This window comes from Chiloscyllium punctatum, chromosome 20, assembly GCF_047496795.1.
Source record: "Chiloscyllium punctatum isolate Juve2018m chromosome 20, sChiPun1.3, whole genome shotgun sequence".
Lineage (NCBI taxonomy): Eukaryota > Metazoa > Chordata > Chondrichthyes > Orectolobiformes > Hemiscylliidae > Chiloscyllium > Chiloscyllium punctatum.
The window spans coordinates 54,416,597-54,442,763 of NC_092758.1; the positions used below are offsets into that span (position 1 = coordinate 54,416,597).

At 40.4% G+C, this 26,167-nt stretch overlaps 1 protein-coding gene and 1 pseudogene across 11 annotated transcripts in view; one reads left to right on the forward strand and one right to left on the reverse strand.

Annotated features, from left to right (window-relative positions):
• The window catches only part of arhgef37 (Rho guanine nucleotide exchange factor (GEF) 37), a 232,674-nt gene that overhangs the window by 43,588 nt on the left and 162,919 nt on the right, over positions 1-26,167 (forward strand). The window lies entirely within an intron of this gene.
• Positions 12,490-20,330, reverse strand: LOC140492323 (uncharacterized; annotated as a pseudogene).

Sequence of the window (26,167 nt, forward strand, 5' to 3'; positions counted from 1 at the left end):
TCAAGCTATGGTATAATGTAGAAATGCGTAATTTAATAAATTCAAAGAACCATTTGAACAATTGGAGAAATGTGCAACAACATGACTGAATACATCAATTTACACATTTTTATGCAGTCTCATAAAGTTAAGCTGTTATTTTAATTGCTTTTAGAGGAGATGATTTAAAATATGAAAATGCTAATGTTAACCTTTGTTTAATACAGTAGCAACATTTTTATGCACACAAATTGACAAGCACCTCGAAGCAGCTTCATAATTTTTTCAGATTGTAAAGAACACAAAGATGTAGAGAAAGATCGTTAGCTGCTGGTGCTAAAGATCAAGATTAAGATTTTGCAAGATTTAATGCAACATCTTCAATTTGGTTCACCAAGTCACAGATAAATCTTGTTTCTGCATTCATCTAGATGATTCATAGTATCTAGAGCTCCATTGGTTAAAAAGTACTGTCTGGGTTTGTAGAAAGAACGTGAATCTGGAGCTGCAGTTCTTCTTTGCTTGGTTTCAAAGGCAGGAAGCTGTTTTAAGGAACATGGGAAGAGGAAGCCCTTGAATTTGTTCTGCTATTGTGACATCACTGTTGACCTGTCACCCCACCCCCCCAAAAAAAAGTCCATCAAGTACTTACAGCTATTTTGGAATTTCTTTTGTCAAGTCTTTGTGCCAGATAAACTGTCAATTTCTAAATTTGCATTTACTTGATGAAAAAGGGCATCCTCACTTTGTCCATGACTGAGTAGACTGAAAAGAGAGAAAGCCCATGAACTGGTGCATGGATCATGTTGCGTGAACACTTTGCATCTGATGAAAATGACAGAGGCTGCTTGCAAGTTTGGTGCTTATCTTAATGATTTACCACACAGCTCACATTAAACACTGTAGTAAATGTTCAGGAGGAAGCCTACTTTTGTGGGAGAATACTACTAAGTAAAGTTAGCCTGCACTTCTTAAAATCTGCCTGTGGCTCTTAAAAGATAGGATACAAAATTGACTGATAGTAAAAAGAAATGTTAAGGATGGCAAGAATTGGAAATCTTGGATGACAAGAAATATTGAAAGTTTAGTTGAAAAAAAGAAGGAAGCAAATCTAAGGTTTGGGAAACTGAAATCAAACAAGATCCTTCAGGAGGCTAAAGGAAACAGAAATGAACATAGCGGAGAAATTAGGAGAACTAGGCAAGTAGCATTATGGAAAATCCCAATGCATTTTATATGTATATTAGGAACTAGGATAACTAGGGAAAGGGTAGGTCAACTCAAGGGCAAAGGAAGGAATGTACGTATGGAGCCAGAGGAAGAGGATGAAGTCCTTAATGAGTACTTTGGATTAGCATTCATCAAGGAAAATGACATGGTAAGGTTATAGAGGGATATGTTGATACTCTATGAATGTTGACATCAAGAAGCAGGAGGTATTGGGTATCTTGAAAAACATTAAGATAGATAAGTCCCTAGGATCAATGGAATTTATCCCACTATACTGAAGGAGGCAAAAAGGGAGATTTCTGGGGCCTTGCCAGAGACCTTTGTATCATCTTTAGCCATAGGTGAGGCCACAGAAGACTGGAAAATAGCCAATGTTGGTCCTTTGTTTAATAAGGGCAAGAGGGATAATCCAGGAAATTATATAGATTGGTGAGCCTTACATTACTGGTCGGGAAATTATTGGAGAAGATACTTGGGGACAAGCTTCATTTGCATTTGGAGAAGAATGGACTTAGCATGGGTAGTCAGCATAGCTTCATGTGGGTAGGTTCTGTCTCACAATCTTCATTTAATGTTTTGAGGAAGTAACGAAGATGATTGATCATGGTTGGGAAGTGGATGTTGTCTACATGGATTTACAAAATGTTTGACAAGGTCCCTTATGGTAGACTGGTCTAAAAGATTTAAGTCACATGGTGATTTGGCAAGTTGGATGCAAAGTTGGCTTGGTAATAGAAGTCAGAAGATAGTTGTAAAGATCTGTTTTTCTGACTGGAGATCTGTGATCAGTGGTGTTCCACAAGGATCAGTGCTGGGTTGTCTCTTAGAATTAAAATTAGGTTTTATTGTCATGTGTATTCAAGTACAAGGATACAGGAGTGCTCTGAAAATGTTCAAAATTGCCGTTTCCCAAGAGGCTATCTTAGCTAGATAGGTACTAAAGTACAAAATCTTAGGTACAATCTAGAAAATAAAAGAATAAAGTTAAAACTTCAGCATTACAGTCCTTCTTTGGCCATGGGTCTCTAGACACTCCATATTTGACTTTCTCCATGCGGGCTCAATATTTTCTCTGCACTGGGCTCATTCTCTTCCCCATGCTGGGGTTGATCTCCTCCACACTGCCATCTTGCCACCACCAGCAGAATCTCATCTGGGCTCACCAGCTGCCTTGCAATTTGGATGAAAATGTAGCTGGTCTGATTAGTAAGTTTGCAGACAACATGAAAGTTGGTGGAATTGTGGATGGTGTGAAAGCTGTGATAGACTGTGTTGGACTGGCGGGGACATTGTCAGAGGTCACACGGCAGCACTTCACAGTCCAACCGGTTTAATTGAAATCACAAGCTTTCAGAGTTTTGCTGTTTCATCAGGAAGCTTCACCCCATGAAGGAGCAGAACTCTGAAAGTTGTGATTTCAAATAAACGTGTTGGACTATAATAATCTGGTATTGTGTGACTTCTGACTGGGTAAAGCAGGATATAGATCAGTTGGAAAGCTTGGTGTAGAAATGGCAGATGGAGTTTATTCTAAATAAGTGTGAGGTGATGCATTTTGGGATGTCAAATGCAAGAAGAAAGAATACAATAAATGATAAGACTCTTCAGAGCATTGATGTACAGAGGGCTTTGCACCGCAAGTTCATAGCTCCCTGAAAATGGCAACACCAGTGGATAAAGCACTAAAGCGAAATGGGTCTGAGTGGGTTACTTTTCGGAGGGTCGGTATGGACTGGTTGGGCCGAAGGGCCTGTTTCCACACTCTAGGGAATCTAATCCACATCTAGTAACCCCTTACTGAATCTAATCTAAAGGAGCCAAATGGCATGCTTGCCTTCACTGATCAGGGTGTTGAGTATAAACGTTGTCAAGTCATGTTGCAACGAAAGGTTGGAAAAACTTGGATTGTTTTCACTACAGCATTGGAGGCTGAATGTGTGTAAAATAAAGTAAAATAAAATTATGAGAGAAATGGATAGAGTGGATAGTTGGAATATTTTTCTCAGGGTGGAAATGTCAAATACTAGCAGGCATATGTTTAAGTTGAGGGGGCAGATGGTTTAAGGGAAATGTATGAGGACCTTTTTACACAGAGGATGGTAAGGTGCCTGGATTGTGTTGTCAGGGGAGGTGGTAGAAGGAGAAACATTAGCAAAGTTTATGTGGCATTTAGACAGACAGGGAATAGAGGGACATGGACCATGTGCAAGCAGATGGGAATTGTTTTGAAAGCCATCATGGTTGGCACAGACATGGTGGACCAAAGGATCTGTTCCTGTGCTATATTATTCTATATTTTACTATGGTTTTCTTTTGATGGATGTCTGATAGTTTTCTTTTTATTAAAAGGCTTGCTGTAGACTCTCATACCACACCAAACATTCATAGGTATTAAAATGCGCATTCTTTGTCACAGGATGACAATGCACTGCCAGAAATAACTTAGAGGAAGCAAGAATACTCGAAAAACAGGAATCAGTGGAATCCACTCATGAACCTTTTGATAATGGGTTGTTTCTAGTTGATCTAATTACAACAGTCAAAATAACATTGATATTTCACCTTCATATAATCAAAGGCAAGCAGAAATTGATAAATAAGTTTCCTAGTCAGCTCCATTGGTTAAAGTTTGTGTTGGCAGGTCACACATATATCTATATATATATCTTGGTTTTGCTGTCTACCCTTCGCTTAATCTTTGAGACTCTCTTCCTAATTGCACAGTTCATATCTGCAGACTGAACTGTTGTGAAAACAATTGTGCAAGTACTTTTAAAATGTTTCTCTGTGACAGTATTACAGATGTAACTTTGAATCCTCATCATGTTTAGTTTTTTTGAATTATTAAGTGCATGGCACAAAGGTTGCCTAGCTTCATATGAATTGCTAATATTGAAAAGATGAGAAAACAGTCAATCTACTGGTCAAATTACAGTCGGATGAAATGTATGTTGTATAAGACTTTTAATGGACTATTTTTTTAGACAGTTGCCATTGAAAGTTCCAGAGACTGGGGTGAACTTAATTTCCTGCTACTACTGTATGATCTTTTCAAATTCTGTCTTATTGGTTAGAAGCAAACTGAATAACAACATAATTTTGAACATTAATTTTCAGCATGTTATTCCAAGCCCAGCTCAATTTACTCGCCCATATAATCTTACAGAGAATTTAGAAAACATATTATTCAAGAATATATCTACAGAAGTTATTTATGTTTACAGGTACCACCTGCATCCATATAGGTGTTTAATTCATTCACAGGATGTGGGTGTCCGGCAAGTTCAGTATTTACTTCCCATCTCTAATTGTCCTTAAAATGGTGTTAGTTGGCTTCTGAAGGCAATGTGGTGGGATGGAGTTTAGATTTTAATCAAGTGATTAAAATAAAATAATTTATTTCCAAGTCAGAATGGTGTGTGATGTGGAAAGGAACTTGTAGGCTTTGGTGTTTTCAAACAACTGCTGCCCATATCCTTGATAATTATTAAATGACATGCAAAATTAAAAGCAAACTGTCCAGAAAAAAAATGGATGTGAGAGGATAATTTAATGTCAGCAAAAAATGACTAATAACACACAGCTAGGAAACAGGAAATAAATGGGAAGAAAGAGGAAAGTCTAAATAAAGATATTATCAAAAAATGCCTTTGTCTTCTCCAGTGTTTCTTCATTTGTAATATACTCTGAATATCTCTACACCAAGTAATTATGGAGATCACATTTTGAGAAAGCTGTGCTTAATGCACTTAGGTGAGAATCAATTAAAGGAAAACTATCTGAAGGTCTGTTCTATCTGTGGATTGCTCCCGGTTTGAAAAACTTCTTGTTAGTTTGAACCTACATTTGTTTAATCTCTCATAATTTAGTTTTAGGTTGTGACAAAAGTGATAAAATATTGTCTATCAACATCACTGGTTTATATCTGAGACTTCCACAGATTGAAATGGTTTTGTAAAAATACTGCAATAATCACCTGACCAAGTAGCAAAGCTTCAGTGTGAACTGAAATTAACATTCGAATAAAAGACACTTAAACCAGTCAGGTGTGAAGAAACCTTGTTTGATTTACAGTTTTACCAAAAGTTCACAACGTGGTAATTTTTTTAAAAAATGGCCCACAATCATCCATTGTGGAGACAATAATAATTGGAGTATATGAATTAGCTGATGAAGCACGGCGCTCCAAAAGCTAGTACTTCCAATTAAACCTGTTGGATATTAACCTGGTGTTGTGTGATTTTTAATTTTGTACACCCCAGTCAACACCACATCTCCAAATCATTCCTTCAGTGTCACTGGGTCAAAATCCTGGAATTCTCTTCTTCATGATATTCTGTGTGTACCTACATCAAATGAACTGCAGTGGTTCAAGAAGGCAGCTCACCATCACCTTCTCAAGGCAACTAGGGATGGGCAATAAATGCTTTGGTAGCAACTACTTTGGTAGAGCTGAGGAGACGGATTTTTATTAAGAAAGAAAACTAGTGAAGCTCTCTCTTCCTCTCCTTGTTTATTCAAGAAGGAGAAAATAACTGCTGACTGTACAAATTGGAGGAACATATGTACATTGAGAATTTAAAAATATCTTCAATATTCATTCGCTGATGTTTATTCACGATGTATCTATCCACCAATAATCTCAGGTTAAAATTTTGTATCTCAAGGACACCCTAAGGAGAAGCTGCATATTCTCTACTTTCTCTTTTGTATTGGACACTAAGCTCTTTTTAACTTTGTATTTATGTTTACATGTGTTGTAAGTAGTAACTTTAAATTTGCTGGATCAGTCAACATGAGAAAAACAATACAAGAAGCTTGCCCTATTGAAAAGTTAATGAGTTGGATGGTGATTTAAGTGTTTTCTGTGTTCTCTGAAGGTATATGTGTAGTTACATAGCAATTAAGCAGGACATGGGCTCAACTGGTGACACAGTCTGAGTTAGTTCTGATTTAAGCAGATGCAATGCACTTGGTGCTTATATGAGTAGCCTGAGCAAGCTGGCTTGCGGTCTCTGTTTATTAAAACCAAGTGATGGTTTAAAACCAACCTTTTTCCTGGGAAATAAGCAAACGTCCAAATGAATGAAATGCTGGGCTGTGGTGCATGGCATATTTTTGATCCTTGCCAGTGGTCAAACCAATCAACCATTGAAGACTGAAAAGTACCAAACTTTGATCTTGCAGGGTCCTTGTATGGTAAGGCATACAAGAAAGCATGTGTCAATGCATAAGTTATCTCGATCAGGAACAGAACTTATCCAATCAATGACTGGAGGTTGGGATGGAGCAGACTGTTTCAGTGTGATCTTTAAACAAGTCCACATAAACTGTCTCACTTGTGATTGTAAGCATTTCACATTGTGTTGTAATATTATTGCATTATTTCTGTCGTATACCTTGAGGCAATTAGACTCTGATATTTTCACCTTCTTCGGGGGCCACAGCAGAATGTTCGATTTTTTTTATCATGAGGCTAGTGTATTTTGCTTTAGTAAAGTACAATTGGTTATGTCCTGTCCTTGGGATTACCTTTGGTTATTGATGTCCAGAGTAAATTGATGAACCAGGGAGGGTGAAATAAAAGCTAACTCTGTTTGTGTGTGTGTGAGAGAGTGAGTTTGTGTGTGTGTGATGTCATGTGATTATTTTTCTTAAGGTTAATACATAATAAAACTTGCATTTACTGAAGGAAATACTATAATTATTCCATATTGTTTCTGGTGAACTAATTAACAGCATTTTAATTGGGGAGAGATATAGCCTCATGCTAGAAAATAATTGAATATTTTGTTCTCACCCTTATGGTGCTATGAGTGTAGAGTTTAAATATTTTAGGTTTGCTAAGGCTGTTGGGTCTATTTCAACTATATTCAAGTATTTCAATGCTGTTAATTTTTAGAAACTGCATGTTTCCTTCATATCAAGCTACCAACACTGGTTTGTCTATCATTTGTCAGTCAATCTATGTTTTGTCTAAATCATTTTATAATTTCCGAACAACCTCTTGATCAATTTGATCAGTTTCACAACTCAAGCTACTGATGTAAATTAAGCACCTTTAAATCAGGTTTACTAGTAATTGAAATTAAGATAATTGCTTGAAAAGTAATTATTTGGAAAAGAGGATTTGGCATTTTGCAAATATTTACTTACACTCTGTTTGATTTATGTACACCAAAAATTAAATGTTCATTCATATGACATGAAGAATAACAAAGTTCCCTAGAATTATACAATGCTCCAAACATTTAAATAACAACGTTAGCTTACAGTATCTTCGAAATTGCTTTTAAGAATAAAAGCATTCTCAAGATATTGGTGGTATGATGAAGTTCACATGCATTATACTGTATATCTTTAATGTAAGTGAGTCTTTTTGCAATAGCCAAATAAATACTGTGGTCACAAGACTAAATAAGAAGCTGGAAGTCCTAAGATTCTTAGCTAATTTGGGATTGTGTTCAAATAACGTGAAATTGGTGAGTGGAGAAAATAGCAATCACAGCACAAGTTCGAGGCAGTAATAGAATCCTGAAATACAATTTTTACAAGAGCCCCTTTATACACTGTTCTTACATATATTAAAATTCCATTACTATGGTATTACATTCTTTTAGCTATCGTACACAATGGTTTTAAGGGCTTCTGCGCAGGGAGACAAGAGATGGGTTAAAATGTGCTTAATGCTGGCTGCTACTTCTAATGGGATTAATTAAAGAGTGTCTGTCAAGTCTGCTTGTATAATTAAGAGGTGTTACTCCTTTTGTCTTTTAAGTTAGTAAATGTTAGTAAATATACTATGCCTATATGCTGTAAAGTTAAAAATTGTACTTATACATAATAAAAGAATAAAGGATATTAAACTGATTACTGCAGTGAGATTATGAGATTTATTTTTTATTTGCTGGTATGAGTTTCATTCATTTTCGGGGAAGCGCTGTTTGTCAGTTAGTTACTGAAAGGGATAATGGCCCAGTGAAAAGATATTTAACAGGTACATATGATTTGGAGATGCCGGTGTTGGACTGGGGTGTACAAAGTTAAAAATCACACAACACAAGGTTATAGTCCAACAGGTTTAATTAGAAGCAGACTAGCTTTCGGAGCATCGCTCCTTCATCAGGTGGTAGTGGAGGGCTCAATCCTAACACACAGAATTTATAGCAAAAATTTACAATGTGATGTAACTGAAATTATACATTGAAACAGGTACATACTAATTGGGAAATCTATTCAGGCCCTGGAATGGTTGGTAAGGGCTGATTAATATTATGTTTTGTGGAGACTTGATGGGGATGGTATTGTTCTGTATGCTACACTTATTCAGAGCTAAATACTGGTTGTAGCAAGCGCTGATAAGGTGTGAAAATGCAATAAAATATAGTGAGCTGGTGAGTGTGTTAATAAAGATAGCCTATAACACAATATCTCACAGTACATTCCCCCTGCTGTCTTTTGATTGTACTAAAACCTTTCGAAGAGAATCACACAATTACCCCCCTGTATTATCCTAGCTTACACACTTTTAACAATTTGGCAACTACACTTTACAAAAAGAAAACATGCATAGTTAGAATAACAATAACAAACAAGAATGAATGCACTTAAATTGGAAGAGGACTAATGTACTGGCAGGGATATTTGCTAGAGCTGCTCTGGAGGATTTAAACTAGTAAGGTGGTGGTGGGACCCAGGGGGATAGTGAGGAAAGAGATCAATCTGAGACTGGTACAGTTGTACATAGGCGAGTCCAACAGTCAGGGCAGGCAGGGACAAAACAGAGAACAAGGTGGGACTGATAAATTAAACTGCATTTATTTCACTGCAAGAGGCCGAACAGGGAAGGCAGATGAACTCAAGGCATGGTTAGGAACATGCAACTGAGATATCATTGCAATTATAGAAACGTGGCTCAGGGATGGACAGGACTGGCAGCTTGATGTTCCAGGATACAAATGCTACAGGAAGAACAGAAAGGGAGGCAAGAGAAGAGGGAGAGTGATGTTTTTGATAAGGGATCGCATTACAGCTATACTAAGGGAGGATATTCCAGGAAATACATCCAGAGAAGTTATTTGGGTGGAACTGAGAAATAAGAAAGGGATGATCACCTTATTGGGATTGTATTGTAGACCCCTTATAGTCAGAGGGAAATTGAAAACAAATTTGTAAGGAGAACTATGTTATCTGTAAGAATAATAGGGTGGTTATGGTAGGGGATTTTAACTTTCCAAACATAGATGGGACTGCCAAAGTGTTAAGGGTTTAGTTGGAGAGGAATTTCTTAAGTGTCTACAAAACAATTTTCTGATTCAGTATGTAGATGTAGCTACTAGAGAAGGTGCAAAAGTTGACCTACTCTTGGGAAATAAGGCAGGGCAGGCAACTGAGGTGTCAGTGGGGGATCACTTTGGGGCTAGCGACCATAATTTTATTAGTTTTAAAATAGTGATGGAAAAGGATAGACCAGATCTAAGAGTTGAAGTTCTAAATTCGAGGAAGGCTAATTTTGATGCTATTAGACAAGAATGTTCGAAAGCTGATTGGGGGCAGATGTTCACAGGTAAAGGGACGGCTGGAAAATGGGAAGCCTTCAGAAATGAGATAACAAGAAGCCAGAGGAAGGATATTCCTGTTAGGGTGAAAGGAAAGGCTGGTAGGTGTAGGGAAAGCTGGATTACTAAAGAAATTGACGGTTTAGTTAAGAATAAAAAAGAAGCAAATGTCAGGTATGGACAGGATAGATCGAATGAATCCTTAAAGTGTAAAGGCAGTTGGAGTATACTTAAGAGGGACATCAGGAGGGCAAAAAGTGGACATGAGATAGCTTTGGCAAATACAAGTTAAAGAGAATCCAAAGGGTTTTTACAAATACATTAAGGACAAAGGGTAACTAGGGAGAGAATACGGCCCTTCAAAGATCAGCAACGCGGCCTTTGTGTGGAATGACAGGAGATGGGGGAGATGTTAAATGAGTATTTTGCATCAGTGTTTACTGTGGAAAAGGACATGGAAGATATAGTATATAAGGAAATAGATGGTGACATCTTGAAAAGTGTCCATATTGCAGAAGAGGAAGTGTTGGATGAGTTGAAACACAAAAGTGAATAAATCCCCAGGACCTGATCAGGTGTACCCTCGAACTTTGTGGGATTCAAGTGATGCTGGGCCCCTTGCTGAGATATCTGTATCATCGATAGTCACAGTTGAGGTGCCGGGAGGTTGGCTAACGTGGTGCCAAGGGTGGAAGTGACAAGCCAGGGAACTATAGACCAGTGAGCCTGATGTTGGTGGTGGGCATTTTGTTGGAGGGAATCCTGAGGGACAGGATGTACATGTATTTGGAAAGGCAAGGACTGATTAGGGATAGTCAACATGGCTTTGTGCATGGGAAATCATGTCTCACAAACTTGATTGAGTTTTTTGAAGAAGTAACAAAGAGGATTGATGAGGGTAGAGTGGTGGATGTGATCTATGTGGACTTCAGTAAGGCGTTTGATAAGGTTCCCAATGGGAGACTGTTTAGCAAGGTTAGATCTCATGGAATACAGGAGATCTAGCCATTTGGATACAGAACTGGCTCAAAGGTAGAAGACAGAGGGTGGTGGTGGGGGGTTATTTTTCAGACTGGAGGCCTGTGACCAGTGGAGAGCCACAAGAATCAGTGCTGGGTTCGCTACTTTTCATCATTTACATAAATGATTTGGATGTGAGCATAAGAGGTATAGTTAGTAAGTTTGCAGATGACACTAAAGTTGGAGGTGTAGTGGACAGCGAAGAAGGTTACCTCAGATTACAATGGAATCTTGATCAGATAGGCCAATGGGCTGAGAAGTAACAGATGGAGTTTAAATGCGAGGTGCTGCATTTTGGGAAAGCAAACCTTAGAAGTACTTATACATTAATGTAAGATCCTGGGAAGTGTTGCTGAACAAAGAGACCTTGGAATGCAGGTTCATAGCTCCTTGAAAGTGGAGTCGCAGGTAGATAGAATAGTGAAGAAGGCATTTGGTATACTGTCCTTTATTGGTCAGAATATTGAGTAGAGGAGTTGGGAGATCATGTTGCGGCTGTATGGGACATTGGTTAGGCCACTTTTGGAATGTTGCGTGGAATTCTGTCTCCTTCCTATCGGAAAGATGTTGAGAAACTTGAAAGGGTTCAGAAAAAAAATTACAAAGATGTTGCCAGGGTTGGAGGGTTTGAGCTATAGGGAGAGGCTGTTTTCCCTGGAGCATCGGAGGTTGACTGGTGACTTAATCGAGGTTTATAAAATCTTGAGGGGCATGGATAGGATAAATAGACAAATTTTCTTCCCTGGGATGGGGGAATCTAGAACTAGAAGCCATAGGTTTAGGATGAGAGGGGAAAGATATAGAACATAGAACATAGAACAATACAGCACAGAACAGGCCCTTCGGCCCACGATGTTGTGCCGAACTTCTAACCTAGCTTAAGCACCCATCCATATACCTATCCAAATGCCGCTTAAAGGTCGCCAATGATTCTGAAAAGAGACCTATAAAAGAGACCTAAGGAGCAACTTTTTCATGCAAAGGATGGTACATGTGTGGAATGAGCTGCCAGAGGATGTGGTGGAGGCTAGTACAATTGCAACATTTAAAAGGCATTTGGATGGCTATATGAATAGGAAGGGATTAGAGGGATATGGGCCGAGTTCTGGCAGGTGGGACTAGATTGGGTTGCGATATCTGGTTGGCATGGACAAGTTGGACTGAAGGGTCTGTTTTTGTGCTGTACATCTCTATGACTATGACATTTGGGATTCCTGCTATTCTTTCCAGGTCGTCCTAAATCTTTCCTCATATTTTGGGACGACTTCTGTGGGTTTTTGACAGCAAGCTGTGATTTTTGACCATTGACAGCAAGCTGTGACTTCTGTCCGATCAGCCTTGTGTGGACTATATCCTTGTAACCACTGTTTTGTTGCTGTCCAACCGGCTTGCAGCTCCTGCTCATACTCTGAAAGAGCACCTTTGACTGCCTCATGGATGCGGCATCCTTCTCTTAGTTACAATAATGTTCAGAATCTGTACCCAATCCTAGAGAGAGAGCATACATATTCCCCTTAACCGGTCTCAGCTTTCCTGTGTCTTCATTGGGACCTTCTTTGGGTGATGCATTTCTTTAGACTACCTGTCTATATTCTCAGGGCCGCAGGTCCATGCACATTGTCCACAGTCCCTAGTACTAGAACATTCACCTCCACACCATCCTCTACGCCTGACCATTTTTTCAATCTTTACTTTCCTGGTTTTAAAAATGGTACCAGAGATGTGCAGTTCTCACATTGCTTTGACTGCTAGAGTCCCTCTGTTTTCCAAAAGTATTGGAATCAATGAAAGTATTGACAATGTTTCCAGCATGGAGTTCTTTGAGAGAATGTAATCCTTCTAGGAAATTTAATGGAAAACTTCAGAGACCATTACGAGCCTGATTATTTATCTCAAGGTATTGCAAAGACTTCAGTGTAGTAGATGGTGCTTTGTTTAGTTTTTGTGAAGATGGGTAGGCGAAATGATTGCTAAAAAGTTGAAGATACTTCAAAGATTGAAGTGATAAAAATACCTGGTTTCTTAGAACACTAACAGTTTGTTAGAGCCTAGTAGGAAATGTTTTAAATTTGAAAGCCCGCCAACACTTGCTTCTTACAGGATGTTTATCTGATTGTCAATCAAATTGAGATCATGTAAATTTTGCAAATATTCTTAATAATATTCAGTTTGTTGCTTTTAAGGTTAAGAATTTCCTGCCTTTTCAGATCGGAGAAATTGGTTATTTCTAGCAGATAATTGTAATTCTGTCAGTTGACTAAGCCCAGAAAATGAAGATGATTGTTTTTTTCTCGTGATCTTATTTCCAACAAGAAATGGTCTCTACAGTTTAGCAAGGTGTATGAAATCACGGCAATTTATTCGTTCAATCTGAAGCTTAGATCCAGACTTTTCCCACTGCGCGCACCTAAAACAGCTTTTGGAACCACCGTCAATTCTTTATAGGGTAGGGACAATAACCTGAGAGAAACTGAATTGTTGAACGAAGAGCATAAAGTATTCTTTAATTTATTCACTGATAAATCTAGATGCTCTAAATGTACGCATGAACTGAAGGCATCGCTATTTAAGGAGTTCAGGTCGTTTCCGCTCAGGTTTAAAACCCTTACATTTTATTGCAAAATGCAGCTCTCCAATAGGAGAGGGTCTGGTGACTGCAATCTCAACCTTGTTCAGTTGAATATTGTCCAGTGACCTTTTTTTATGCTTGCAAAGGGCACGCGTATCTCAGATGACTGCATGTGAATTCCTCCTGACGTTAATAACTTTAAAAAAAATCAATCTTCAACGTGTAATGCAACAGATTCATTACCCCCGACGAGTGAAACATCCAGAGAGAGGAGCCCGTCCAGAATACCCGTTGCCACGTTGAAGTTTATGAGAGGATGCTTGGAGTTATCTTGCTCTATTCAGGTTCTGGGTGGCGAAAGAGCATAAACCGTTGTCTCCTGTATACAGCTCATTTCCTGCAACTGATTTAACATATTAGAGGTTAGATTGATCATTTCCACATTCACCGAGAGGAAAAGACATCAGAATAAATCCTTTATTGCTGAACAACAATATGATTCAATGTTGCGAGATTCCCCAGGCCGCTCAGTATGCTTTTGCTTAATACTATTAATTTATTACACCCAAGGTTCAAATGAGATAGATTGATTACACTTCCGCAACATTGCGAATGCTGATTTTCGACATCTTCAATATTTGCAGTTGAGATAAGTGACCAAAGCTGGATTTCTACAGACCTCGCAGTTCTGTTTTCGGACAAATCCAAGTTTGTTGTTTTGATCAGAATGTGCAGTGGGACTTGGCCAAGTTCATCTTGTGAGATAATACTTTCAAATTTGTGTCAAAGAATAAGGAGCCGTACACCTGACAATCATGCAGAGAGAAGCTCATCACTCGTGGTCTTAATCGCAATTAAATGAAACTAACACCAGTAAAACACATGGCTTTCAGTTGATGGATAAATTGTTGTGGCTGACTTGGCTACAAAGCGTGAGGAACTTTCGCAATTCGACCACTTCCCAAATTCTTATACTAATTCTTCAAAATGTTTTGACATTGCTTCGCGTTTAAAAAGACAAATTTTGCCGAATGAGTGAATTTTTTTAGCACTCATAAAACTATTGTTCGACTGACAACGGATTTAAAGCAAAATCACAGTGAGAGTGCAATTTTGTAGGAACTCAATTCTATAATGTGTCACGTGCTTGGTTTCTATGGAAGGGAAAACATCTCAATTACAAACAGCGATTAAGATTGGAATCTGTTTTACGTGCAGTGACGCGAGGAAAGCAGATTGATTTGATTTCTTGCTATCAGGAACTTGCCGACGAATAGTTATGTTTGCATTGATAACAGGAAGTTACTTGACAACGGAGATATTTGATAAACTGTCAGATGGGAGGCCAACACGGAAAATGAAACTGGGAACGAAACCAATTTTATAGGGGTGTGGGTTAAAAGAAATTTGGCTGAAGGGAGCCGCGTGGATTGGTTCGAGAACTGATGTCGAACCGCGGGAGTATTGCTGACTTCACACTATACACGACCAAGATGATTGAGAAGACCAGTGCAATTTGTTCAAAGTCACAGACAATAAAGTGGTGGGGAAGCAAGATATCGGCTGAGAGTCAGAGAAATTGAACGGGATCTCCAAACAAATTACATGAAAACTGTAAATAGAACATTGGGAGATATAATTTAGTACATAGGCTCGATTCTGTAAACTGAAATATGAAATAGGTGTAAGACGAGTACTAACAGATAAGAGGAAAATAAGAAGGAAACGGGATGATAAATTTAGTGTTTTCCAATTGACGTAATTCAAGTAGAAAATAAGTTTACAACTTTGAGCAGCAACTAAAAAAGGTTATGTTGCTGGATCAATAAACATAATTAAGAAAATGTTCTGACTTCATTTTGGACACCAAAAGATAAGAGTCACAGAGATGTACAAACAGAAACAGACTCTTGGGTGCAACTCGTCCATGCTGACCAGATATCCGAACCTAATCTAGTCTTATTTGCCAGCACTTGGCCCATATCCCTCTAAATTGACGTTTCGGGCAAAAGCCCTTCATCAGGAATAAAGGCAGTGAGAGAGATAAGCTAGAGGAGGATGGGGGTGGGAAGAAAGTAGCATAGAGGAAATGACCTGGGAGTTGCAGTGGGAGAGGGACTGCCTGAGATTCTTGTAGAGAGAGGAGGAAAACTTCTTCCAGGCAGGCATCCTTGCAAGAGGATTCGCAGTAGGGTTAAAATCAACGAGGTAAAAACGATGACTGCAGATGCTGGAAACCAGATTCTGGATTAGTGGTGCTGGAAGAGCACAGCAGTTCAGGCAACATCCAAATAGCTTCGAAATCGACGTTTCGGGTAAAAGCCCTTCATCAGGAATAAAGGCAGTGAGCCTGAAACGTGGAGAGATAAGCTAGAGGAGGGTGGGGGTGGGGACTCCCACTGCAACTCCCAGGTCATTTCCTCGATGCTACTTTCTCCCCACCCCCACCCTCCTCTAGCTTATCTCTCCACGCTTCAGGCTCACTGCCTTTATTCCTGATGAAGGGTTTTTGCCCGAAACGTCGATTTCGAAGCTACTTGGATGCTGCCTGAACTGCTGTGCTCTTCCAGCACCACTAATCCAGAATCTGGTTTCCAGCATCTGCAGTCATTGTTTTTACCATATCCCTCTAAACTCTTCCTTCCATCTACCCATCCAGATGCTTTTTAAATGTTGTAATTGTACCAGCCTCAACAATTTCCTCTGGCAGCTCATTCCACACGTGCACCACATTTTGCAGGAAAAAGTTGCCCCTTCGGTCCCTTTTAAATCTTTCGCCTCTCACCCTAAACCTATGTCCTCTAGTTCTGGCTATTTGTTGGCTATGTAGAACAGTCCATCTTCTGTAGTTAGACCGGCACCACTCCCCACCTCTTCCTTCGCTACAATGATGACTGCATCGGCACCACCTCTTGCTCCCATAAGGAGGTTGAGCAGTTGATTCAACTTCACCAGCACATTCCACCCCAACCTTAAATTCATCTGGACCATCTCTGACACCTCCCTCCTCTTCCTGGACCTCTCCATCTCCATCAACAACGACTGACTCAACACTGACATTTTTGACAAACCCACCCAACTCCCACAGCTACCCAGATTACACTGCTTCCCACCTTACCTCCTGCAAAAATGCTATTCTGTATTCCCAATTCCTCCCCCTCCGCTGTATCTGCTCCCAGTAGAACCAGTTCCACCACAGAATACACCAGATGGCCTCTTTAATGACTGTAATTTCCCCTCCCACATGTTGAAGATGCCCTCCAACGTTTCTCATCCACGTCCTGCACCACTGCCCTCAAACTCAACCCCTCCAACCGCAACAAGGACATACCCCCCCCCCCCCCGGTCCTCATCTTCCACCCCACCAACCTCCACATAAACCGCATCATCTGCCAACATTTCCAACACCTACAAATGGATCCCGCCACCAGCGATATATTTCCCTCCCAACTCCTATAAGCTTTCCGCAAAGACCATTCCCTCCATGACTACCTGGTCAGGTCCACACCCTCCAACAATCCACCGTCCCCTCCTGACACCTTCCTTTGCCACCACAGGAATTGCAAAACCTGTGCCCACACTCCCCTCCCCCCTCACCTCCATCTAAGGCCCGAAAGGGGCCCTCCATATCCATCAAAGTTTCACCTGCACTTCCACAAATGGCATTTATTGTATCCGTTGCTCCCTTGGCGGTCTCCTTTACATTGCGGAGACTGGACGCTTTTTTGCAGCGCGCTTTGGGGAACATCTCCAGGACATCTGCACCACTCAACCCCACTGTCTGTTGCCGAACATTTCAACTCCCCCTCCCGCTCTGCCAAGGACATGCATGTCCTGGGCCTCCTCCACCGCCACTCCCTCACCGCCCGATGGCTGGAGGAAGAACACCTCATCTTCTACCTCAGAACACTTCAACCCCATGGCATCAATGTGGACCACCAGTTTCCTCATTTTCACTCCCCCCACTTTACCCCAGTTCCAGTATGCCAGCTCAGCACCATCCTCATGACCTGTCCTACTTGTCAATCTTCCTTCCCACCTACCCATTCCACCCTTCTCTCTGACCTATCACATTCATCCCCACCTCCAACCACCTATTGCATTCTTAGCTATCTTCTCCCCAGCCCCACACCCCTCCCATTTATCTCTCCATCCCCGAGGATCCCAGCCTCATTCCTGATGAAGGGCTTTTGCCCAAAACATTGCTTTTCCTGCTCCTCGAATGCTGTGCTTTTCCAGCACCACTCTAATCTTGTCTCTGATGTCCAGCAGTCCTCAGTTTTGCCTAGTTCTGGACTCCCCCAGCCCAGGGAAAGACCTTGTCTATTTACTTGTCCATGCTCCTCATGATTTTATTCTTCAATGTTTCCAACAACTGGCTCTTTCTCATGATGAAATAACTGTTATTCTTGATTGCTGGTTACAACAAAAGATTGTCATTCATCAACCCAGTTTATATTTTTGTTTCACACATCCATTTTCCCTGTGCTAGTTTTGTGCTTTTCCACCAACAGGTTCTAGCTCCTTGACCAATCAGCTCTGCATTTCATTTCTAAACCGGGGAGGGCCACACTATTTTCCCAATGCAGCTGGACAAAAAGTTGCTGCTGCGACAATAACTTTAGAAAAGGAAACAGGAGGGTGGCAACATTGGAAAAAAGAATAAATCATGAATATTACAAAATAATGTTTGCCCCATAGATGTGAAGGACAAACTTGTTTAAATGTACAAGATATTAAGTTGTACTGACAACCTAAACTAGGGCAAGATAAATCAAGAACAGAGGGCTATGGTTTCAACCAATGCATCGACAATTTAGGATCAATATCAAAACATGATTAGCAATTGGAATATCTTCTAGATGAAAGTTCCATGTAGAATAAATTAACATGTGACAAATGGCCTTTCTTATTTTCACCTACATGATTTTGTGAAAGCAGTGGTAGTTTTTCAGAATAAAAGATTAAGAATAGGCATTAGGTAAAACCAGATCTCATCTATTTCAGGTTCCTTCAAATTAAAAAGTAACAATTTTTTAAAAGAATCTGGTTGCCATTAACATAGTTAAAAATCACACAACACCAGGTTATAGTCCAACAAGTTTAATTGGAAGCACAAGCTTTCGGAGCGGCACTCTGAAAGCTTGTGCTTCCAATTAAACTTGTTGGACTATAACCTGGTGTTGTGTGATTTTTAACTTTGTACATCCCAGTCCAACACTGGCATCTCCAAATCATGGCCATTAACATAGTATTATGTTTCCTTACCTTAGTATGGACCCAGAAGAAACAGGCCAGCTTCTTTGGACTCCATATTAATAGTTGAGCTGTTGTAATCAATGCTGGACACAACAACCAACACCCAATGTCTATGGCCTATCAGTTGTCATTGTGCCGGTGTCCTGCCAATCCATTTCAACCACTGGAAGACCCCTCCAGTGCCACCAGCACACATCATGAATATGCAAAAGGACCAATATGGTTCTTTTTACTATTTATTTAGCATGACCCCAAATCAGAAACAAATCAACACATCAGTTCAAATGCTTTTGGCTGAAGGAGGTGCGTGTGGAGGTTTGGCAAGGTGTCAGCAGTGTTGAGTGGCATGCTCTCTGGAGGGTCAGTGCAGGGCCAAATGGTCTCTTTCAGCACTGTAGGGATTCTATGATTCATATCATTATTTACCTTTTCTGTTTTAGGCATGATTGGTACTTTGTACACGCAAGCACCATCTGCATATAAATGCAACAAGTTTCATGCACATCACTCAATGAATGCAAAGAATTTGCTTGTTGAAGCAACTAATGCTGTCAACAGTAGACCTAAATTTGTAATAGGAGAAAGTGAGGACTGCAGATGCTGGAGATCAGAGCTGAAAATGTGTTGCTGGAAAAGCGCAGCAGGTCAGGCAGCATCCAAGGAGCAGGAGAATCGACGTTTCGGGCATGAAGAAGGGCTCATGCCCGAAACGTCGATTCTCCTGCACCTTGGATGCTGCCTGACCTGCTGCGCTTTTCCAGCAACACATTTTCAGCTCTAAATTTGTAATAGGTCCATTATATAAAGGGAAAATTTCCAGGTTTATGGTAACATCATTTATATTTAGATTTTACACACAGTATATGTGTGACTTTTATCTGTAGTACCAACTTATAAAATCAATTATCTTCGATTATGGGTCATAAGTGCGCATGTGAGCCTCAATTTTGAAGTACATGTATTGGTAAGTCTGTCAGTATTCATATTTGTTAAAATATAAATGAACATTAATTTCTACCAATGTCACATGCGGTTAAATGCAGAGATCAGGACATTAATGTTTAACATGTCTTGTTCCACCAGACACATTGCTATACAAGTAGGCTCTCTTACTCAGAGACTCCATATTCAAATACATAGAAAAACATGAAGGTTTAATTCTTCCATGATGCAACCCAAGAAATGTGGCAGAACAAGTTACTGCATATCCATTCAAGTGCAAGTGAATCTTGATCAGTGTAATAAAGGTTATTTCCCATCAAGCAACCTCTCTCGCACTGAAAATTAACTTTTAAAAATGAGGAGTTTCATTCCTTCAGATTTTGTTTTTGCAATAGAGCCACAGAGGTGTACAGCACAGAAAAAGGTCTTTCTGCCTATCTTTGTCCTTTTACTGTCTCATTTCAATAATCTGTACTGTCTTTATTTTGCTTTCTGTGCATGATTTGGCATTATCTTAACTATCTCAACTTATGCACATAAAAAGGTGCAGAAGTAAACTATTCGGCCCATTGAGCCCACTCCACTATTCAATAAGGTTATGGATTAACTGTTTGTATTTTTAATTCCACATTCCCATTCCATCCCATCATAGCCTTTGTTTCTATTGCCTAACACAAATCAATCTACATCCACCTTAAAAATATTCAATAATCCCATTCTGCTGCTTACTGAGGCAAAGAGGTCCAGGTGACGACAATCTTCTGATAGAACATATTCTCGTCTCTGTCATAAAATGGTGTACTAATTATTAAACAGAAACCTTTAGTTATGGATTCATCCACAAAGGAAGACGTCCTTTCCGTGTGCACTTTATCAGACCAATCAGGATCTTAAATACTTAAATCAAGTCACACCTCATTCTTCAAGTGGAACATGTCCACTTTGTCCAACATAACATGACCCCCTTATTTCAAATGTCAATCTAATAAAAACCATCTGAACTACCTCCAATATATTATTTTTCCTAAAATAACAAGATAAAAATTGCATACAGAATGTAAGATGTAGTTTCAGCATTGTCCTATATAACTGAAGCAAAGCATGCTTTTATGTTTAAATTATCTCATTAAAAAAAAGGATTCTTTGAGCCATTTGTACTTTCTGATTTAGACTCTGCGTACCACAGTAAGGGTTTTGCAGTCTGACTGGCTAAGGAAATACAGATTGATTTGATTTATTGTCACTTGTACCTAAGTACAGTGAAATTTTTTTTGTGAGCAGTACAGATAGATCATAGTAAGCAAGGACATACAGATCATAGGGTGTTAAAAAACGTGGACAGAGTGAGGCATACATGTTGCATTGCACAGGATGCACGCGGGGCAAGATGAACATGAATAAGCTCATCATTATTTGAAGTTAGAGAGTACATCCATCAGTCTAAAAATGGCAGGGAAGAAGCTGTTCGTGAACATGCTGGTGCAATGTGTTCAAGCTTCTATGTTTTCTGCCTGACTGAAGAGATTGTCAGAGAGCACTACCGGGGTGGGAGGGTCTTTGATGATGGTGGCAGCCTATCGGCAGCAACAAGAGTGTAAATGAGTCCATGGATTGGAGGTTGGCTTCTATGATGGTCAGGGCTGTGCACATAACCCTCTTTAGTTTCTTACAGTCCTGGGCAGACAAATTGCTGTACCAAGCCATTATGCATCCAGACAGTATGCTTTCTATTATGCATCTGTAAAGGTTGGTGAGGGTCCTTGTGGACAAATCTCCTGAGCTGCCTGAGGAAGAAGAAGTGTTATTATGCCTTCTTCACTGTTGCATCTACTTGGGACGTCCAGGATAGGTTGTCAGTTATCATCACACTTAGGAACTTGACACTGTCAACCCTCTCAACCTCCACTCTGTTGGTGTAGACGGAGGTGTGCTCTCTTTCCTTTCTGAAGTCAATAATCAGTTCTTGAGTTTTGCTGACTTTGAGAGAGAGGGTGTAATCATTGCACTACATCACCAAGTCTTCTATCTCCTTTATGTATTCTGACTCATAATTGTTTGATATCCATCCTACCACAGTCGTGTAATCAGTAAACTTGTAGATAGTGTTCGTTCGGGATTTGGCAACACAGTTGTGTTGTTGAGGGAGTACAGGAGGGGGCTGAGAGCGCATCCTTGGTGGGGTTATTGAGTGTTATCATGGAGGAGAAGCAGTTGTCTATCATCACTGATTGTGGTCTATGGGTCAAGAAGCTGAGGATCCATTTAGGTCTCGGAGTTTTGAAATCAGTCTGGAGGGGATAATCGTGTTGAAGGTGGAGATGTGGTCGACAAACAGGAATCTGACATGGGTGGCCTTGTTTTCCACATGTGCCAGGGATGAGTGCAGGGTGAGGGAAATGGTGACTGCTGTGGACCTGTTATATCGGTTGGCAAATTGCAGGGGATTTAGGCTGCATGGGAGACTAAAGCTGATGTGGGCCATGACCAGCCTGTCAAATCACCTCATGATTATGGAGGTCAGAGCCACTGGGCACTAGTCATTAAGGCACATTGCATGTGCTTTCTTAGGTACTGGAATGATGGTGGGTCTTCTTGAAGCATGTTGGGACTTCGGTTCGTGGGAGGGAGAGGTCTCAAATCTCTTGTCAAAGGTGCTGTGCTGACATGGATTTCCAATCAGTTCATGTTTCAGTGCCAAAGTTCAGAAAGTATGTGCCAAGTGTAAATGTAATAATGAACAGCTGGTGCTATTTATTTGTTGCTAATGGGTAATTTTTGTAATTGAATGGTGAATACACCTAAAGAGCTATTAGAACGTGACTTCTAAGACAGGATTTATATTCATATACTGTACTTAGTAATTTAGTGGGAAACATGGGGCAGATTGAAGGATGGAAAACTGAGCTGGATATATATTCCAGCAGAAATAACTTCGTAGAGCTGTCTGCTCAAATCTAGGCAGGTGTAATTAAATCAGCTGGTAACTATGTGGTGATATTACACAATCTTTTTTCCATTACCACCACTTCATTTTTGCTCATAATGAGCACTTTTGTTAAGAAAGAAAAAAAATTAACATAGCTAGACACTGGAAAAGATAGGCATTGTCTTAAATGATGACTTATGATTTCCTTCTTTTGCAATTAAATTTGGATTTTGTTTTCTGCCTAGTTATTGACTGTTGTTTCAGCATTTGTTTTAGTATCTTTATTTAGAATCATTTGATTTTGACACCTCAATTAATGTATAGAGGCTACAAAATTTCCATTCCATTAGATATGTCTCTATCTGTGCTTTTTATGGTAAAAGAGGGAAGAGAAATAAAAGGGGTAAATTTATCAGGCGTCACAGGAAGGGTTTGGTCATTCACCCAATCTTTACTTTATTGCTACATGTTTAAATGTAGATATTCCTCATTCTACTTGACCAAGAAGCAGTGTTTGTGACAGTAATCATCAGGGAAGCTAGCAGTAAGAATTGCTACATGCTGCAATCTGTCCTGTAGTACATCTGTACTATAGATACAGCACTGCCTGTGGATATGAAGGTTACTATCTTCAATTTTGTACCATCAAATAATTGTAGGTTGCTGCTGAGGGTATCAGTAACATATTCCCCTCAGCTGTGAACAGATAAACGAAACAGATCACAGATGCATTTCTTTTAAGCAGGCCAGTTTATCAACTTGTTGAAAATGAAGTTGGGGATATGACTTTCTTCATTTTGAATTCAGTAATACATTTTCAGTTGTCCCATTTTAAATTGTTCTTCTTTGAAGTTGATCAGTTAATAAATTAATTTCTTCTTCTGATCGTTTCGCACTGTGCCTGATGTAGGGTTGCTGACCTTTCTTCTCTTGGTTCTTTCCTGATGTGGACACTCCCACTCATCAACATTCACAGTTTCTGCTGACTCTCAATTTCACGAAGTAGCCCCTCATCGACCCCAGCCCCCTCAACCAACTCTTCCTCTCTCATATCTTCCCTCTCACCAGCTCTCCTCTTTCACTGGCCCTCCCTGTCATAGTTCTCATAGTTCTTACTGATTTGTCTTTCACCAATCCTGCTTTTCATTGATCTATCCTCTCACCGACCCTCCATGACCATTCCTCTTACTTACCCTGCCTCCCAACAACCCTGTCACCGGGCCTGGCTCCAACCAGCCCTTTTTCCCATTGACCATTCTTCTTTCCCACTAACCATGCCTCTTGCTGACTTTCCCTCTTGCTCACCGTCAGGTTACAGCCGGGACTCCCTCCCACCAATGTTTCCTCCAGCTGACTCTCTCACCAACTCTACCATTCAAAGACAATCCTTCCTGACAGCCCTCCCACTTGTCACTTTTCTTTTGTTGACCCTTTCCTCACTGACCTTCCCTGTTGCTGCTGACTGTTACTTTTAAGAAGTTGCTCTCTTACCAGTGCTCCCACTCACTACTGTTTACTAACTATTCCTCACACTTATCCTCCTGGTTGCAGTTGACTTGCCCTCTCATTGACTACACCTCACCCTCCTTCACAGTTACTGCTGTTTCTTCCTGTCACTGATACTTGCTCTTGCCAGCTGTCCCCTCTTGCTGATCCTATCGCTGATCTTGCCTCTCACTCACCCTCCCACTCTCTAACACTCCCTCTCACCAATGCAGCCTCTTGCAGATCTTCCTTCTCGCTCACTCTCCCTGTCATTGCAAACTTTCCCTCTTGCTACTAACTCTCTCTTATTGCATTATTTCTCCAGCTTGCAGTTTACCTCTACAATCCTGCCAAAGCTACTCTTTTTGCCTCATAATGTTAATCTCCTGGGACTAATGGGAAGGACATGTTGAGCAGGAGAGGTGGGGAAAACATGAGTTCCACAGGAAAAAAGATTGTAAGCAGGATTTGTTATTACCAGGAGATAGATGAGTAGGATTGGTGATAACTACAAGTAGGAGAGATAGTAATTTGGAGTGTCAGGAAGTGGGAAGGGAATGAATCGGATATTTGGGGAGCGAGAGAGGCAGTGATCAGAAATACTGAGGAGTGGGAGAGGTGCTGATCTGGAAGGTTGGGGAACAGGAGAAGTAATGAGTCAGAGGATCAGTGGGTGGGAGAGGCAGCAAGCTGGAGTGTCAAAGACACCACGAAATAGTGAATGACAATGTTGGTGAATGGGACAGGCCATAAGCTGGTGGGTCAGTGAGTATAATAACTCTGGAAGCCTGAATGGAAAGGAACAGCATTTATTATTGAACAGCAAAATAGAACTGCAACTTGTGGCATAAATATGTTAGTCTTTGCCCAGACAGATGATGATGGGTCTGCTATCTCACAGAATTGAACTTTTTTTTCCATTGCCAAATCATTGTGGTTTTCTTTTTTCATTTACTATCCACTACTAGTAAATCACCCATGTTTCCAATAGAATAATTATTTGCAAAGCCCATTACAGGCATTGTATCTGCTTTATTTTTATAGCTAGAAATGCTGTTAAACACAATTGAATGCTTTTCTTCCCACCATCAAATCACCATGACTTTTTTTCATTGTTAACTGCCACCAGCAAAATTCCAGTGCAGCCAATTTGATATTTGTGTCTGCTTCTTAAAAAGGAAAATCAACATGTATTGACATATTATGACACATGCCTGAGGCAAGGGGTATTTGAACCTGGATCTTCTGCCCCACAGGTAGGGACACAACCACTGGACTACAACAGCCCATTTTATATCTGCTTTTTTTTCTCTCTGGCGCCTGGTATTCTGAGATGGTCTTCTATCCAAGTACTGCCTAGGCCTGAGTCTGCTTAGCTTCCAAAATCAGACAGGATGAGGAAGATATAGACTGTAGGGAAACAGATGGTGACATCTTGCAAAATGTCCAGAATACGGAGGAGGAAGTGCTGGATGTCTTGAAATGGTTAAAGGTGGATAAATCCCCAGGACCTGATCTGTGGGAAGCTAGAGAAGTGATTGCTGGGCCTCTTGCTGAGATATTTGTATCATCGATCGTCACAGGTGAGGTGCCGGAAGACTGGAGGTTGGCAAACGTGGTACCACTGTTTAAGAAGGGCGGTAAAGACAAGCCAGGGAACTATAGACCGGTGAGCCTGACCTCGGTGGTTGGCAAGTTGTTGGAGGGAATCCTGACGGACAGGATATACATGTATTTGGAAAGGCAAGGACTGATTCGGGACAGTCAACATGGCTTTGTGCGTGGGAAATCATGTCTTACAAACTTGATTGAGTTTTTTGATGAAGTAACAAAGAAGATTGATGAGGGCAGAGCAGTAGATGTAATCTATATGGACTTCAGTAAGGCGTTCGACAAGGTTCCCCATGGGAGACTGATTAGCAAGGTTAGATCTCATGGAATACAGGGAGAACTAGCCATTTGGATACAGAACTGGCTCAAAGACAGAGGGTGGTGGTGGAGGGTTGTTTTTCAGACTGGAGGCCTGTGACCAGTGGAGTGCCACAAGGATCGGTGCTGGGCCCTCTACCTTTTGTCATTTACATAAATGATTTGGATGCGAGCATAAGAGGTACAGTTAGTAAGTTTGCAGATGACACCAAAATTGAAGGTGTAGTGGACAGCGAAGAGGGTGACCTCAGATTAAAACAGGATCTGGAC